Here is a 16,246-nt window from a genome sequence, read left to right as displayed (position 1 = left end):
CATTATATCTGCGATACTGAAACAGAAAAAATATCTGAACTATTTCCAGCTTGGATTGTTTGAAAAATCTTAAAATTGTGACCACACACAGACACACACACATCCTGTTACTATTTTAAGTCGCATTACATCTGAGATACTGAAACAAAAAGAAAATATCTGAACTATTCCTGGCTTGATGTTCAGGAATGAACCCTGGCTGTGCTCAGGTGCCCACACAGGGATTTGAGTTGGTATTAATAACATGCAAGGCAAGTGATTTACTTTCTGTACTCTCTTTCTGGCTCCTATTTACTATTTTTTTTTTTTTTTTTTTTGGGCCACACCCGGCATTGCTCAGGGGTTACTCCTGGCTGTCTGCTCAGAAATAGCTCCTAGCAGGCATGGGGGACCATATGGGACACCGGGATTCAAACCAACCACCTTCGGTCCTGGATCGGCTGCTTGCAAGGCAAACGCCACTGTGCTATCTCTCTGGGCCCTATTTACTATTTTTTTTAAGAAGCAAGTATGCATTACTGTTGATTAAAACTAAAATAACAAACAATCCACATATTGGGTGAGTCCTTCCCCAGCATGGTGCCTCTAGCCCCTCGGCTTGTGGGTCTGATGAAGCAGGGTAATGGCACAGAAATAATTTACAAGCAGTCAATTAAAATTTCATTGGAGTCAGCTTGCTTTTATTCCAAGGTCCTGTCCGCCATATGCCTTTACTCACATATCTTTAACGTTTGCTGCCCGCCCCATCTCTCTTTTGCTGTTTCTCCTTGCCTCCCCTAGTCAGACTTTTTTATTCTTTTTTTTTAATTATCTTTATTTAAGCACCGTGATTACAAATATGATTGTAGTTGTATGATTTCAGTCATGTAAAGAACACCCCCCTTCACCAGTGCAACATTCCCACCACCAATGTCCCAAATCTCCTCCCTCCCCACCCTACCCACACCTGTACTCGAGACAGGCTTTCTACTTCCCTCATTCATTCATATTGTTATGATAGTTTTCAGTGTAGTTATTTCTCTAACTGCACTCATCACTCATTGTGGTGATCTCCATGTCATGAGCTGCCCTCATCTCTTTTGTCTCTGAGAATTATTGTAAAAATGTCTTTCATTTTTCTTAAAACCCATAGATGAGTGAGATTATTCTTTGTCTATCTCTCTCCCTCTGACTTATTTCACTTAGCATGATAGATTCCATGTACATCCATGTATAGGAAAATGTCATGACTTCATCTCTCCTGATGGCTGCATAGTATTCCGTTGTGTATATATACCACAGTTTCTTTAGCCACTCATCTGTTGAAGGGCATCTTGGTTGTTTCCAGAGTCTGGCAGACTTTTTTATTCTTTATTTAAAACAGTCTACCCCATCCCAAATGTGGGCGGACCTGATCATCCAGGTGGGATTAACATCTTAAAAAAAAGTTTAGGGGCCAGAGAGATAGCATGAAGGTGAGGCGTTTGCCTTTCATGCAGAAGGTCATTGGTTTGAATCCCAGCATCCCATATGGTCCCCCGAGCCTGCCAGGAGCGATTTCTTAGCATGGAGCCAGGAGTAACTCCTGAGCGCTTCCAGGTGTAACCCAAAAACCAAAAACCAAAAAAAAAAAAAAAGTTTAGGTAAAGGGCCTTAGGGGAAGGGTTACACATTACTAAGAAAAGGACCTAAAATACAACTGTGGCAGGCTTTACTGTTATAGACTAATATGTAAGATTTAGCAGATCTATTTTTGAGGTGCCTCTCCAGCAGCACTCAACGCTGGCAGCATTGGTGGTGATGGTGGGGCCTTTCTTCATCTGTTTAGGCACTTCGATTAGCAATGCTTTGAATAAAAGTCTTGAACATTCAATGTTTCCTCTCCAAACCAACAGTGACAAGGTCCCTTTACCTGGAAAGCACTATTTTTTTTTTTTTTTTTGGTTTTGGGCCACACCCGGCAGTGCTCAGGGGTTACTCCTGGCTATCTGCTCAGAAATAGCTCCTGACAGGCACAAAGGACCATATGGGACACCGGGATTTGAACCAACCACCTTAGGTCCTGGGCCGGCTGCTTGCAAGGCAAACGACACTGTGCTATCTCTCCGGCCCGAAAGCACTATTTTTAAAGTTCATCTAATCCACAAATATTTGCAAATCTATTTGGTATAATTTCACTCCTCATGGAGCTTATGTTTTAAGAGTGTAGAAGAAGGCAGTAGATTAACACTAAATATAAACATGGTCAGATGCCAAGGAAAAGAGGAAAAGGGCATAGTTATGAGTATTAGAAGCACTAGAGTGCAACATTAAAAGGCAATCCTTATACATATTCAAAAGAAAAGTCTCAAAGATTCAATAGACAGTTAACCACGCAGCTGGCTAAAGGAAGAGTATTTCAGATGAGTCATAGTGCAAAAGGCCCTAAATTGGGAGTATATAAGACAATTCCAAGAAACAACAAAGTGGTCAGTCAGTATAGCTGAAGTGGACTAAATGAGAGGCCATGTAGAAGAAGGCAGAGAAAAAGGGCTGGCCAGTGCACAGAGGATTTTAATAGGCCAGAGGGGTTTAGAGAATAATCAGGAATCTAACTTACATTTGAAAGAGGTGGCTCTCATTTCTCATAGAAAGTATAAAAGTACTGGTAGAACTTTACAAGAAAAAAAATCCAATCCCATCAAAAAATTGGAAGAGATGAATAAGTATCTCCTTAAAGAACAACAAATGGCCAAAAGGCACATGAAAAAATGCTCTGCATCACTCATTACTAGAGGTGCAAATCAAAGCAACAATGAGATAATCATCTGTCACTACAGAGACTGGGACACATCAAAAAAGAACAAGTACAACCAGTGCTGACGTAGATGCAAGGAGAAAGGGACTCTCATTCACTGCTGATGGGAATGTTAACTGGTCTAGTCTTTGTAGAAAATTATGAATATTCCTAAAAAAAATGTAATCCATGTCTCTCATGCAGGCCTCTATGCAGCCCTTTGAGTTATCCCCCTGGCCTGAGAAGTCAATCTTCTGATGAGTATAACATTTTAAAATTCTACTGAAGACTGAACTTCGCTGGATCTCAGATGCCAGCACCCTTCTGCCTCTCTACTCTGCTGTCCTGCATTTTCGGCCTGATTTCACCCTTGGTGCGGCTCATCAGCCAGCCTGCCTTCCTGTGAGCTTTCTGGGGAGTCTGCCTTCCCGTGAGCCTGAGTCGACACGCCCAGAAAGGGAGGAGCCACTGAACTTCGCTGGATCTCAGATGCCAGCACACTTCTGCCTCTCTACTCTGCTGTCCTGCATTTTTGGCCTGATTTCATCCTGGGTGCGGCCCATCTGCCAGCCTGCCTTCCTGTGAGCCTTCCGTGGAGGTGAGTCGACACGCCCAGAAAGGGAGAAGCCAGAGGAGCACGGTTGCTCCGCTCCCCTTCGTGACGGTGCACAGCATTTAGCCGATGAATACAATCACAACACGTAGAAAAACACGCAGTACTAGTGTGACAATGGGGAAACAACACGGGCCAGTGCCAGACATAGAGAATGAAGATGGCAACTCTGATGACTTGAACATGACCAACCACCTAGTCAGTCTCTCAGATAAGGAGTTTAGAGTTGCAATATGGAACATGTTCAAAGAACTCAAACAAAGTATAGAAGAGAAAACTAAAAAGAATCAGGAGAATATGAAGATAGAAATGAGAAAACTCCAAACAGAAATTTCAGATCAAATAACAGGTCTGAGAAACTCAGTAGATGAATTGAAGAAAAACATGTTTGAGATTTCCCACAGGTTAACAGCAGCTGAGGATAGAATCAGTACACTGGAAGATGAGATACATAACAATTACATACAGCAGAAGAAATTGGAAAAAAGCCTCAAAGCAAATGATCAAACAATGGAAAAATTACTCAAAGAATGGGAACAGATGAAAATAGAAGTCTATGATAAGCTCAACAGAAACAACTTAAGAATCATTGGAGTCCCAGAGACTCAGGAAGAAAATCTCCAGGAAGAATCAACAGTCAAGAACATCATTAAAGAGAAACTACCAGAGATAATGAATACATGTGATCAAATCCTGCATGCCCGAAGAGTGCCAACTAAAAGAGACCCCAGAAAAAACACCCCAAGACACATCCTAGTCACAATGACGAATCCCATAGATAGAGACAGAATTCTGAAAGCAGCAAGATCGAAAAGAGAAATTACATTCAAGGGAACATCCTTGATATTTACTGCAGACCTGTCACCAGAAACACTCAAGGCCAGAAGGCAGTGGTGGGACATAGTGACAAAACTCAATGAAATAAATGCTTCGCCTAGAATACTGCACCCAGTAAAATTCTACTGAAGGAATACTTATGTTCTGAGACTTATCTAAGTTGCTAAATCTATAGAGTTTTAGAATAATTACATTTGTTTCAGAAGTTTAGTCTACAGCACATTGGTTTTCAGCTATTGTTTCATGAGACAATTACTAGCTCAATTCCTAGTCTTTTGAGCTTCCATTTGACCCAGCAACTCCACTTCCTGGAATTATACCCTAAAGCAGAGGTCTCAAACTCATGGCCCACTGGGGGTTTACAGCCCTCCGTACAACATTTTTTGGCCCTGCCCTACAGGAATCTTTTGTTTTGTTTTGTTTTGTTTTGTTTTAGTTGTTTGGGTCACAACCCCCAATGTTCAAAGCTTACTACTGGCTTTGCACTCAAGGATCACCCCGACTTTGCCTCCTGTGGCCCCCAGGTAAATTGAGTTTGAGACCCCTGCCCTAAAGGCTCAAAAGCAAAACGGATAAAAGACATTTGCACCCATTTTCCTTGTAGCTCTATCTACAATGGCTAAAATTTGTGTCCAAAAATAGATGACTGATAAAGAAGCCATGGTACATATACACAATGGACTATTATTCAGCCTAAGAAAAGATAAAGTCATGCAATTTGGACAGCATTGTGCTGAGTGAAATTAGTCAGAAGAAGAGAGACTGACACAAAATTATCTCTGATATGTGGGATATAAAGAAACATAATGATGGAATAATAAATACCTAAAGACAATGAAAACAACGTGGGAAGTGGTAGTCAGTAGGAAACATGACACTTGAAGGGTTTGGGGAATAGGACAGGGAGGAATCAACATCTATGGTGGAAGGAAATGTTCAATCAGAAGATGGTGCTAAAAGATGGTAAAGTGCTATGTATGAAACCCTATTAGGAACAATACTGCAAACCACAGTGCAAAAGTTTGTGCACGTACATATGTGCATATAAAACTAAAACCGGCAAGTGGGAAGCAAATAGGGGTGAGCATGGGGGGGGGGGAATGAACACTGGTGATGATATTGGTGTTGAAACCCAAACATGACTTTGTAATTTCACAGTGATTGCATAAAAAAATTTAAAGGGGGGGCCCGGAGAGATAGCACAGCGGTGTTTGCCTTGCAAGCAGCTGATCCAGGACCAAAGGTGGTTGGTTCGAATCCCAGTGTCCCATATGGTCCCCCGTGCCTGCCAGGAGCTATTTCTGAGCAGACAGCCAGGAGTAACCCCTGAGCATTGCCGGGTGTAGCCCAAAAACCAAAAAAAAAAAAAAATTAAAGGGGGGGCATTACTCTAATTTCGTGGTGCTAAATTGCTCAATTGGAGGCAATCACGAACTCCGTGGACTCAATCAGGGAAGTGAGGAGAAGGACATGGTAAGTCCGAGCATACTTCATATATTGCTTTCTAGAAAGGATAAAATCAACTTGTACTTGGCACAGAAATATGGAAGTACCTGTCTTATGCCCCCTGCAGTTTTTAATGCTCTTTGGTATTTTGATTAACAACAGAAAGCTGATTTTAAAAGTCAAAGATAAATCCCTAAGAGCTTCTTTGGGATTTATAAATATTGAGCTTTAATAATGTATCTTTGTTAATTGCACTTCCTTTAAACTCTTTCCAATAAGAAAATTAATCTCTTTTCCTTTTCCCATCCACAAGTACTGTGTTCAAAATTGAGGGAATCAACTTCTCATTTAGTTGGACATCTGAAAGTCTGCTAGTACTCCTACTTTTATTTTTATATTTTGCTACTGTTGTGGGGACCACTCCTGGTAGTGTTTGAGGGTTTGTAGGGTCACACCTAGCAGTAGTTGGTGGGGGCATGTGATATCAGGGATAAACTACCTCACAGCATCACCAACCTGACTTTCTTAAAAAGACTCAAAGATTTTTTGTTTTGTTTTGTTTTTTGGGCCACACCCGGCGATGCTCAGGGGTTACTCCTGGCTGTCTGCTCAGAAATAGCTCCTGGCAGGCACGGGGGGACCATATGGGACACCGGGATTCGAACCAACCACCTTTGGTCCTGGATCGCCTGCTTGCAAGGCAAACGCCGCTGTGCTATCTCTCCGGGCCCAGACTCAAAGATTTTACTTAGAAAGCAAAGTGATCCAGTTTCATGGCTGACATCTAAATTCAGTTTCGTGTAATAGATTGCTTAGACAAGAATAACAAAACCCTGTTATGTCATTTCTGATATATTTTTACTTTAGGGGCAATTAAATGATTTTTCTTCAATGTATCCAAGTAGAATTAATTTAAATTCACTAGAACAGAATTCAAGAATAGCAACATTAAAAGGAGCTATATTTATCTAACTCTCATCTTCCCTTTTCAGATCACATCTTCGGGCAGAAAGGAAGGAATTAAGGATCCCAGACTGCATATCTTATAAAGTATCTTAAAGTATTTAGTTAATGGCACATTTGGGATCACCATCTCCTTCCCACCAAGTTCATAAGATTAGCCCTTACAGCTGTGATACGAGAACTTCTTTGGTTGAGACCACCTGGCCTCACCTGCAACGTGACCACTCTGATGGTCTAAAAGTAACTTCTTATACTCTATGGTGCTCTAACTACTATACCTATAGCTTCTATCCTTTTGGATAAAAGCATTTCCAATTACAGAAGTTATAATACTCCAGCAGTTTGACTACATTTCCTGATCTGTATCCCTCGCCCCTGACTGTAAGCAGCTTCAAGGTATAGCTATGTCTTATTTGTCTACATTCATTAGCTCTGGTTGGTTCTGCTGTATTCTACTTTGTAATATACCATCACTCTGACAACGGCAATCAGATGAGTTTCCTAAATGCAGGTGGCCACTAGCCCAAGCAGCCAGTAGAGAACTCTTCCTCACCATTAACTTTCTCTGTCCAAAAAGAGCATCAGTGGTGGACTGGTTTTCCTGCCAACATTCCTAGTTGTTTTGTTTGTTTCGTAGACTCCGAGAAATAGCAGGGGCTAAGGCATTTGCCTTGCATGTGGGCAATCCCAGCTCAGTTTCTAGGACTGCAAGTGGTCTCTCAAGCACCACCAGGGGTCATCTGAACACAAAGTAAGGAATAACCTCCTGAGCAGTGATAAGTGGAACCATTCTCCCCACACTCTGTTTCTCCTCAACTTGTTTTCTTTTTCCTAACTGATATTCATCAGGATGTTTCTCTTAACAATGATTCTGGCATCTCTAGAGAAAGCAAAGACAGTACTCAATGAGGTTACTGGCAGAGGGGTGCTGTTGTATTTTGTTTCTATGAGAAGTATAAAGGCAAAGGAAATAAAATCTAAGAGGTTCTTAGACTTGAAAAGGTCACCACCTATGAGAAAGAAAGGTAGTTAAATAAAGAGGATTTTTGTTTGTTTGTTTGTTTGTTTGTTTGTTTGGATCATACTCAGCAGCAATGCACAGGAGTTATTTCTGGCTGTGTGTGTGTGTGTGTGTGTGTGTGTGTGTGTGTGTGTGTGGTGTCATTGTGTGTGTGTGGTGTTATAGGGATGCCAGGGATGTGTGTGTTTGTATGTGTAGTGTCATAGGGTGTGTGTGTGTGTGTGTGTGTGTGTGTGTGAATGCAGCCTGAAGAGGGTCAAAGACACAAAGTATGTACAAACAGGGCTTTCATCAACATTGATTCTGGTTGATATCATCAACCATTACTTATTCAGCACACACTGTCTTCCAGAAATTATACTTGACATCAAGTTTTCCTGGATGTGGACAAAGAGGAAGAAAGGCATTCAAGGCATAAGCACAGTAGGTAACAATTTGGGGGAAAGCTTCATAAGTAACTCAGCCTGCATCCAACTTGGCTTTAGGCAGCAACAATGAGAAAATTATTTTTGTCTTATATGATTTTTGTGGCCATACCTAGCTCCTTGCTCTGCACTCAAGGATCACTCAAGGTAATGCCTGGGGGATCATATGGTATGCCAGGGATAGAAACCAGGTTGGTGATGTGCAAGGAAAATACTTGTGGTACTATTGCTTTGGCCCCTAAGGGTAAGTAACTTTTGACTTGATTCCACACTTTATCTTATGTATATATCTTTGTATGGTTGATGGCCCTCATTTGCCTTTTAGTTTCATCTGTCCACTAACTCGTCCCTAGTTTCTACTCAGAAGTCCAATACCAACTGCTTAATTTCTCGCCTGGCTCTCACTGCCTACTGAACATACCAATCACTTGGAATGTTTGCAATAGAGCAAACTTGGATTGGAAACCCAGAAATACCACTAATTATTGAGGAGATCTAAAGACATTTATCTGTGCCTGGTTTTCTCATCTGGAAAATAGGACTAATAATATTTCTTTTCTTTTTTTTTTTTTTTTGGTTTTTGGGTCACACCCGGCGGTGCTCAGGAGTTACTCCTGGCTGTCTGCTCAGAAATAGCTCCTGGCAGGCACGGGGGACCATATGGGACACCGGGATTCGAACCAACCACCTTTGGTCCTGGATCGGCTGCTTGCAAGGCAAACGCCGCTGTGCTATCTCTCCGGGCCCCTAATAATATTTCTTATGGTTGATAAAGTATTAACTTAGTCAAGACCTTCAAGCATTGAAAGCCAGGCAAATAGTTAAACCTTCCAAAAGTCAAATGCTATTATTTCAAATTTAAGAAATTAAAAATAGTTTTCTACTTCTTGCCACCTCACTCCCTTTCGAACTTATTCCTGCACATGACTAATTGTTCTTCCAATTTCATAGGACAAAAGCTTGAAAATCATTCTTGATATATTTTTCCCTACTTACAGCTAATTTATCAGAAAATCCTTCAGGTCCTCCTTCAGAAGATATTGAGAGGGTCTGGCGAGATAGTGCATCAGTGGGGCGTTTGCCTTGCACTCAGCTGACCCAGAATGAACCTGGGTTTGATCCCCGGCGTCTCATATGGTCCCCCAAGCCAGGAGCAATTTCTGAGCCCATAGCCCAAAAGTTCTGAGCGTCGCCAGGTGTGGCCCAAAAACCAAAAATAAATAAATAAAAAAGAATATATTGAGAAGGCTAGTCAGACAGCTCAAAAGGGACATGGCATGCAGAAGGTCTGGGTTCAATCCCTGGCACCACTCTCACTCTCATCTCTCCTTTCTCTTCCTCCCCTCCCTCTTCATCTCCCTCCCTCTCCCCCTTTACTCCTGGCTCAATCACAATTTGACTCCTTGCTTCTACTTTGATCCCAGGCTATTTATGTTCCACTACAACCAGAGTCAGGACTATTAAAACATTCAGTTAGACCATGACACTCTAAACTGACATTCACATTTGCATTCTTTAAATCACCCTGTGGGCCATTAGCTAATTTCCCACCTGACTTCCTTTCCTACTATCTGCCCCAATGTTAATCTATTCCAGCCACAATATTCTCTATGTTGTTCTTCAAATATTATCAAGCAGTTTGCTATTTCAGTTGCCTTAATTTTTTTGTTTCCTTTTCCTGATCAATAATCACTTTACATTTTTCTCTTATAGTGCTCTCAACTCTCATTCTCCTTACCTGCTTTATACATTTTTCTTCATAGCACTGCAAACCTAAAATGCAATGCATTTATTTATTTATTTATTTATTTATTTATTTATTTATTTATTTATTTATGGGAAACTGTCTCCCAATATTATAAAACAATGTCACTCCAACACTGGCCAATTTGCAGTTATTACTACTGGAATTCTCCTCCCAGCATACTCTAAAGACAGTCTCTGTTCTAGTCGAGCAAGCACAATGCATTTGAAGTCTGATCCCATTCAAAGCTGCTTTATCTGTTGAAGCTTCTCAGGGATAGACACTGATATTAAACACTCTATCATGTATATTGTATCTTTCTTTTTTTTTTTTTTTTTTTTTTTGTGGTTTTTGGGTCACACCCGGCAGTGCTCAGGGGTTATTCCTGGCTCCAGGCTCAGAAATTGCTCCTGGCAGGCACGGGGGACCATATGGGGTGCCGGGATTCAAACCGATGACCTCCTGCATGAAAGGCAAATGCCTTACCTCCATGCTATCTCTCCGGCCCCATATATTGTATCTTTAATTATATAAGATATTTTCATAACCACTTTACATTTGAACCTCAAAATAATATTAAAGTACTTGGCTAAGATTATTCAGCAGGTAGGAATGAAACCATAAAGGAATCCCCAAAACAACACCTTTCCCATATCTACCAAGTAACAATAACTTGTTTCTTGGAAAGAAGTCTAACCTTTCTGTCAAAATTGAAGGTCAATTGTGAAGTGAATAAATGGCCACACATGTTTCTACTTATTATTCCAATAAGTGTTTGGACATTATAGTAGTAATTAGGCTTTCTAGAATTTTAATTGTCTAAATTAATTTAAATTAATTGCTTGATTTAATTTTAATGGCCAGGTTTCCTGGCATTCCTTTTTAATGGCTTAATGGAGATGTCCTCCACACAATCGAATCCCATTTTCTTGCTGTTACAACAATTAGAACTGAAGCAGGCTATTAAAAAATTAGAAATTATGAACTATTTTTAAAACTATTGAATCATTAGGAAGTAAAAATAACTGAGTATCCAATGGAAAACTATTTTCTTTGTCATTAAAATGATAAATTGTACCTTTTGGGTTAACATGAATTGAACTTGAGGTTATAAGTGAAATAAGTATAGAAGTGAAAGGCATATGAAAGTATTGGATGTTACTACTTACTAATATGTAGACTATGAATTACTAAAGCCAACTTGCAAAAAAAAAAAATCCCAACAAATTAATTCCTAGATTTGATGAAAACTAAGTTGGTTACCAGAAGAAAGAAGAGGGACAGAGAGTAGGAAAAATAAGTAGAGGAAGTCTTTTTTTTCTTGCTGAGAGTTAGAAGTGGAACTCTAGAGGCTAGTGAGATAGCATGGAGGTAGGGCATTTGCCTTGCATGCAGAAGGACAGTGGTTTGAATCCTGGCATCCCATATGGTCCCCTGAGCCTGCCAGGAGCAATTTCTGAGTGTAGAGCCAGGAGTGTGACCCAAAAACAACAAACAAAAAAAGAAGTGGAACTCTAGTGGTGAGACAGTGACACTTATATACATAGGTAAGATAATAAACCCCTAAATTTCCATAATGAACCAGCAGTAAATCAACAACAACAAATATTTTTTTTGTTTTTTTGGGCCACACCCAGCAGTGATGAGGGTCTACACCTGATCCAGAGTTCAGTTATGACCTCTTGAGGTGCTTAGGGACCATAAACAGTGCCAAGAATCAAACCTGCTGCATGCAATACAAGTACTATGCATCCCGAACTATCTTTCTAGCCCTGAAAAATGTTGATTTTGTTTAATAGTGTTGAGCCACACTGGATGATGCTCAAGGATAACTATTGGAAAGGCAGGGTTAGATTCAGGGTCAGCCACAAGTAAAGCGAGCACTGCTCTCACTGTACTATCGTTCTGGCCCCTAGAATGTAATAAATAAATAAATAATTATATATATATATATATATATAAAACTCTTAAAATTGAATTAAAACTACCTCTTAGGTTAGGAAGACAAAGAGAATAGGGGGAAGGCTGCTAAGACCAGAACAATTAAAAATATTTTTTAAATTATTATTTTGTTTTTCAGTCACCATGAAATTACAAAGTTATTAGTGATTGGCTTTCAGTCATACATTGTTTCAACACCAGTCTCTTCACCAGTGTCAGCTTCCCACCACCAATGTCCCCTCCACCCAATATGCCTCTAAGAGGGGGCATGCATGCACACACACACCCCACACCCACATTTAGTTTTTTTGTTGTTTTGGGGTCACACCCAGCTGTGCATAGGGGCAACTCCTGGCTGGTGCACGGGACCATTTGGGATGCTGGAGATTGAACCCAGGTCAGCTGTGTGTAAGGCAAATGCTCTATCTGCTGTACTATTGCTCTGGTGGCTATATACGTTTTTGCACCGTGGTTTGCAGTACTGTTGCTGACTGAATTTCATACCACCCCTCAACACCACCTGCTCCTCCTTCTCCTGGCTGAAAACTTTCCTCCACCATAGGTGTTTCTCTCACACTCCTACTGTCCTGACCCTCAGCCCTCTTAAGGAGCTTGTTTCCTACTGAATATCAGTTCTCATTCTCTTTGTTTCCACAGTCTTTACTATTCGTTATTCAACCATTATGTTTCTTTATATCCCGCATCTGAGAGAGATCATTCCGTGTCAGGTTTCTTTCCTTCTGACTGACTTCACACAGCATGATGCTCTCTAGGTCCCTTCATGTATAAGCAAATTTCATGACTTAATCTTTTCTTAAGGTCAAGTAGTATTCCATTGTGTATATATATGTACAATGTTTCCTGAGCAGACAATTTATTATGTTATTAATATTAAAAATCAACAAAAATGGTTAGAAAATAGGCTACATTAAAGCAAATAAAAACCAAGTGTGTGTTACTCTTCAGGGGAGGAAATTCTTCTACAAATCTAAAAATATCTCTATAGCTTCCTATTTGCAGGTATAGGAGATACCTTTGGTGGGGTAAGAATAGTAAGGTACAATTTTGGCCAGACCAAGTGGTGATAAGGGGCTACTCCTGGCTGTGTTTAGGAGTAACTCATTTAAGTGCTCAAGGAACCGTAAGATGCTGGGAATTAAACCGGGGGGGGGGGGGACCACATGCAAGGCAAGTACTTTAATCCCTATATTATCTCACCAGCCCTATTCCTGTGAGAGATATTTTAAGGGAAGCAGATGACCTGTTCTGTCTCAATCCCCACTCCAGACATCTGCTCCTTTTCAGCCTTTGTAAGGCAGAAGGGATTTATTTTACATGGTACAGATTATTTGGTGAAAGAGTTGAGTTCTTTGAATCTATCTTCTAAAGATATGAGAACAAGAAGAAAGTTTACATATTAATTATTTGGTTCATAAATCCCTTCCCCTCTTAGGCTAATTTAATACTTTTATTGCATTCTGCTGTTTTAAGAGATGTGGTAAAGGAAAGATATGTAAAGATAACTTGGGTTTTCCATATAGAAAGAAATTGAATCTTCTCCAATTCTGGAAAAATTGAACACCAAAATATGAAGAAACAAAACCCAAACCCTTTAAAACTATTAGAAAAAAAAAGAAAAATATTAGTTTGGCCTTAAGATTAGAAAGCATTTTTAAACATTTCAACTGAGATTTTGTGGTTTACAATGCTGTCAATAATGGTTTGTCCATAGTAGGGAGTAACTAATATCCAAGCATTAATGCCCAAGGTTAGGAGAACAAGTTCATAGTCAGAAGCTTGCCACTGTGGAGTAGGGGGACAAGTCAGGAAAGGGACCACTATGACAATAATAGAAAAAAGTGATTACTCTGGACATGAACTGGGCTCTAAAAGGAAGTAATCATGATGTGCATGATAACCTATCAGTAACAATATTGTAAATCACGGTGCCTAAAAGGAAAATATTACCTGCCAGAGAGGAAGGTTGGGGGTTGTAAGAGAAACTGGGAACACTGGTGGAGAGAACTGGACACTGGTGAAGGGAGTGGTACATGAACATTGTATCCCTGGAACTTAACCATGCATAACTTTGTGAATCCCAGTGATTCAATAAATCAATTAAAAAGATGGTTTCTCGTGCACCTGACTTCATCATCATATCCATCACCAATGGGCACACCTTCCTCCTCTAAGGAAAACAACACCCCTCTTTTCAACCCCTCTCCCCAACTCAATTATGTGGATCAGTTCTCCTCTCACTTTGTTGCTACCTTGCTATATATCTTTAATGAGCCCACATGTGAGATCATTCTTTCCAATTGACTTTACATAGCAAAATAAATCCTTTAGTTCTTTCTAGGTTGCTGCAAATTATATAATTTTGGTCTTTCTTGGGGCTGCATAGTATTCCATTCCATAGTATATATAACACAATTTTTGGGGGGATAACACCAGACAGTGCTCATGGCTAACTCCTGGCTCTGTGCCTCATACTCCACCATGAGTGAATCAGAGATCACTCCTGGTGGGGCATGTAGGACTTTTGAAGTATGGCAGTTGGACTTGGACATGCCCCTTGAATTACCCCCGTGTAATGATAGTTGAATCTGGACACGCCCCTTTTCATGCCAGATATAAAAGGAAAAACTTAAGACAGGATAGTGACCAGACCAGAGCCTGCTGGCCCATGGGGGGCCAGAGATAAAGCATTGGAGAGATGCTGTGTGCTTTGTATCTATTCCTTTTTCTTTCTTTCTTGTATTAGGGCCTCCCCAAGTCACCTCTGGCCAGTGAATTTCCATCAATCTCTCCTCCCTCTCTCTGTCCCAAGGGGGTGGTCCCTATATATTGGTGTTCCTGGGTAGGCAAGAGGCCCCACACTGCAGCTGGGCACCTGCAAGCTTTGCAGTACTGGGCCCTGGCAGCCTTTGGCCTCTGAAGCCTGCAACCCCGCAGCCCTGGCAGCCTTGGGCCTTTGCTTAGGACTATATGTAGTGCCAGGATTGAACTTGTATTAGATGCATGCAAGGCAAGTGCCTGACTTGCTTGCTATACAATTACTTCCCTATGCCCAAACATTAAAAAAAAACTTTATGGGGCCGGAGAGATAGCACAGCGGTAGCGCGTTTGCCTTGCAAGCCCTGACCCAGGACCAACGGTGGTTCGAATCCCGGCATCCCATATGGCCCCCTGTGCCTGCCAGGAGTGATATCTGAGCACAGAACCAGGAGAAACCCTTGAGCATCGCCAGGTGTGGCCCAAAAACAACAACAAAAAACTTTATTACAACACTATAATTTACCAATAATATTATTAATAATAACAAAATAAATATATACATCAGTAAATATAATTTACTTCATATTGTTTGTTACAACACAAAGGTAAATGGAATCGTTAAGAATTAGGTTGATTGGGGCCAAGGGAAATAACTGTTATATCTATATAATGGTGCTACTAAAGTAACTGTCAAAGAATTTACTGGTGGGCCCGGAGAGATAGCACAGCGGTGTTTGCCTTGCAAGCAGCCCATCCAGGACCAAAGGTGGTTGGTTTGAATCCCGGTGTCCCATATGGTCCCCCGTGCCTGCCAGGAGCTATTTCTGAGCAGACAGCCAGGAGTAACCCCTGAGCATCGCCAGGTGTGGCCCAAAAACAAAAACAAAAACAAAAAAAAGAATTTACTGGCTACGGTTGGTGCTAGTTGAGCCTTCTAAGCTTCTCTCACTGGGCTTGGTGTTCTTCTATAAAATTTTCCCATCATATTTGCTATGGACCTACTGGGCAACACTATTATGCAACCTGGGGGAGTCATGTGGCCACAAGCAACTGCACAGTCCAGAATCTGGAACGTATTTGGTGACTTGGCAGTTTGATATGGTTAAGTTGTGCAGTTGAGCTATTTCTGTCCGTGTGTGTATATCATTTTGAATTAATATATAAATATAAAGTAAAACAACAGAAAATATAAAATATATGTTGATGATAGTAATTAATAATTTAATAATAGTTGCTTTAGGCATTAACTGTTCAAACACTAATCTCACCACCAGTGTGACCTTCCGTCCACCAGTGTCATCAGTTTCCCACCCACCACCCTTAGCCTACCCCTTTGCAGACACCACTCAGATTGCTGCTTATCCTTGGCTGGGAATAAGGTGAATTGCACTTCCTGTTTTACCTTATTTATTGTTTTGGTTTGGGGGGGGTCACACCTAGCAGTACTGAGGGGTTACTCCTGGCTCTGTGCTCAGTAATTACTCCTGGTGGGACGCCTGGGATCAAACTGAAGTCACTCATATGCAAGGCAAATACCTCACCCGCCATACTATCTCTACAGTTCCTGCTTCTTGGGGTTCATAGCTCTCTGTTGGCTTACATGAGGTTAATGAAGGCCCTGACTATTGCTTGTTTCAGACACCACTGCCAGCTCAGGTTTTAGAAGTAAGTTTTTAATCTGGGAGCCAGTTAGCAGCTTACCCTTGTTTCCCTCCCCCTCAAC

General features: G+C 40.9%; 2 protein-coding genes across 3 annotated transcripts in view; one reads left to right on the top strand and one right to left on the bottom strand.

Moving 5' to 3' along the window:
* PLEKHB1 (pleckstrin homology domain containing B1) overlaps window positions 1–16,246 on the top strand; it is a 414,220-nt gene that overhangs the window by 228,056 nt on the left and 169,918 nt on the right. The window lies entirely within an intron of this gene.
* Window positions 1–16,246, bottom strand: part of FAM168A (family with sequence similarity 168 member A) — a 175,877-nt gene that overhangs the window by 30,478 nt on the left and 129,153 nt on the right. The gene's annotated exons all lie outside the window — the stretch shown is intronic.

This window comes from Suncus etruscus, chromosome 9, assembly GCF_024139225.1.
Source record: "Suncus etruscus isolate mSunEtr1 chromosome 9, mSunEtr1.pri.cur, whole genome shotgun sequence".
Taxonomy (NCBI): Eukaryota; Metazoa; Chordata; class Mammalia; order Eulipotyphla; family Soricidae; genus Suncus; species Suncus etruscus.
Note: the sequence above shows the minus strand (reverse complement) of the source record. Positions and strands in the feature narration are given on the sequence as shown.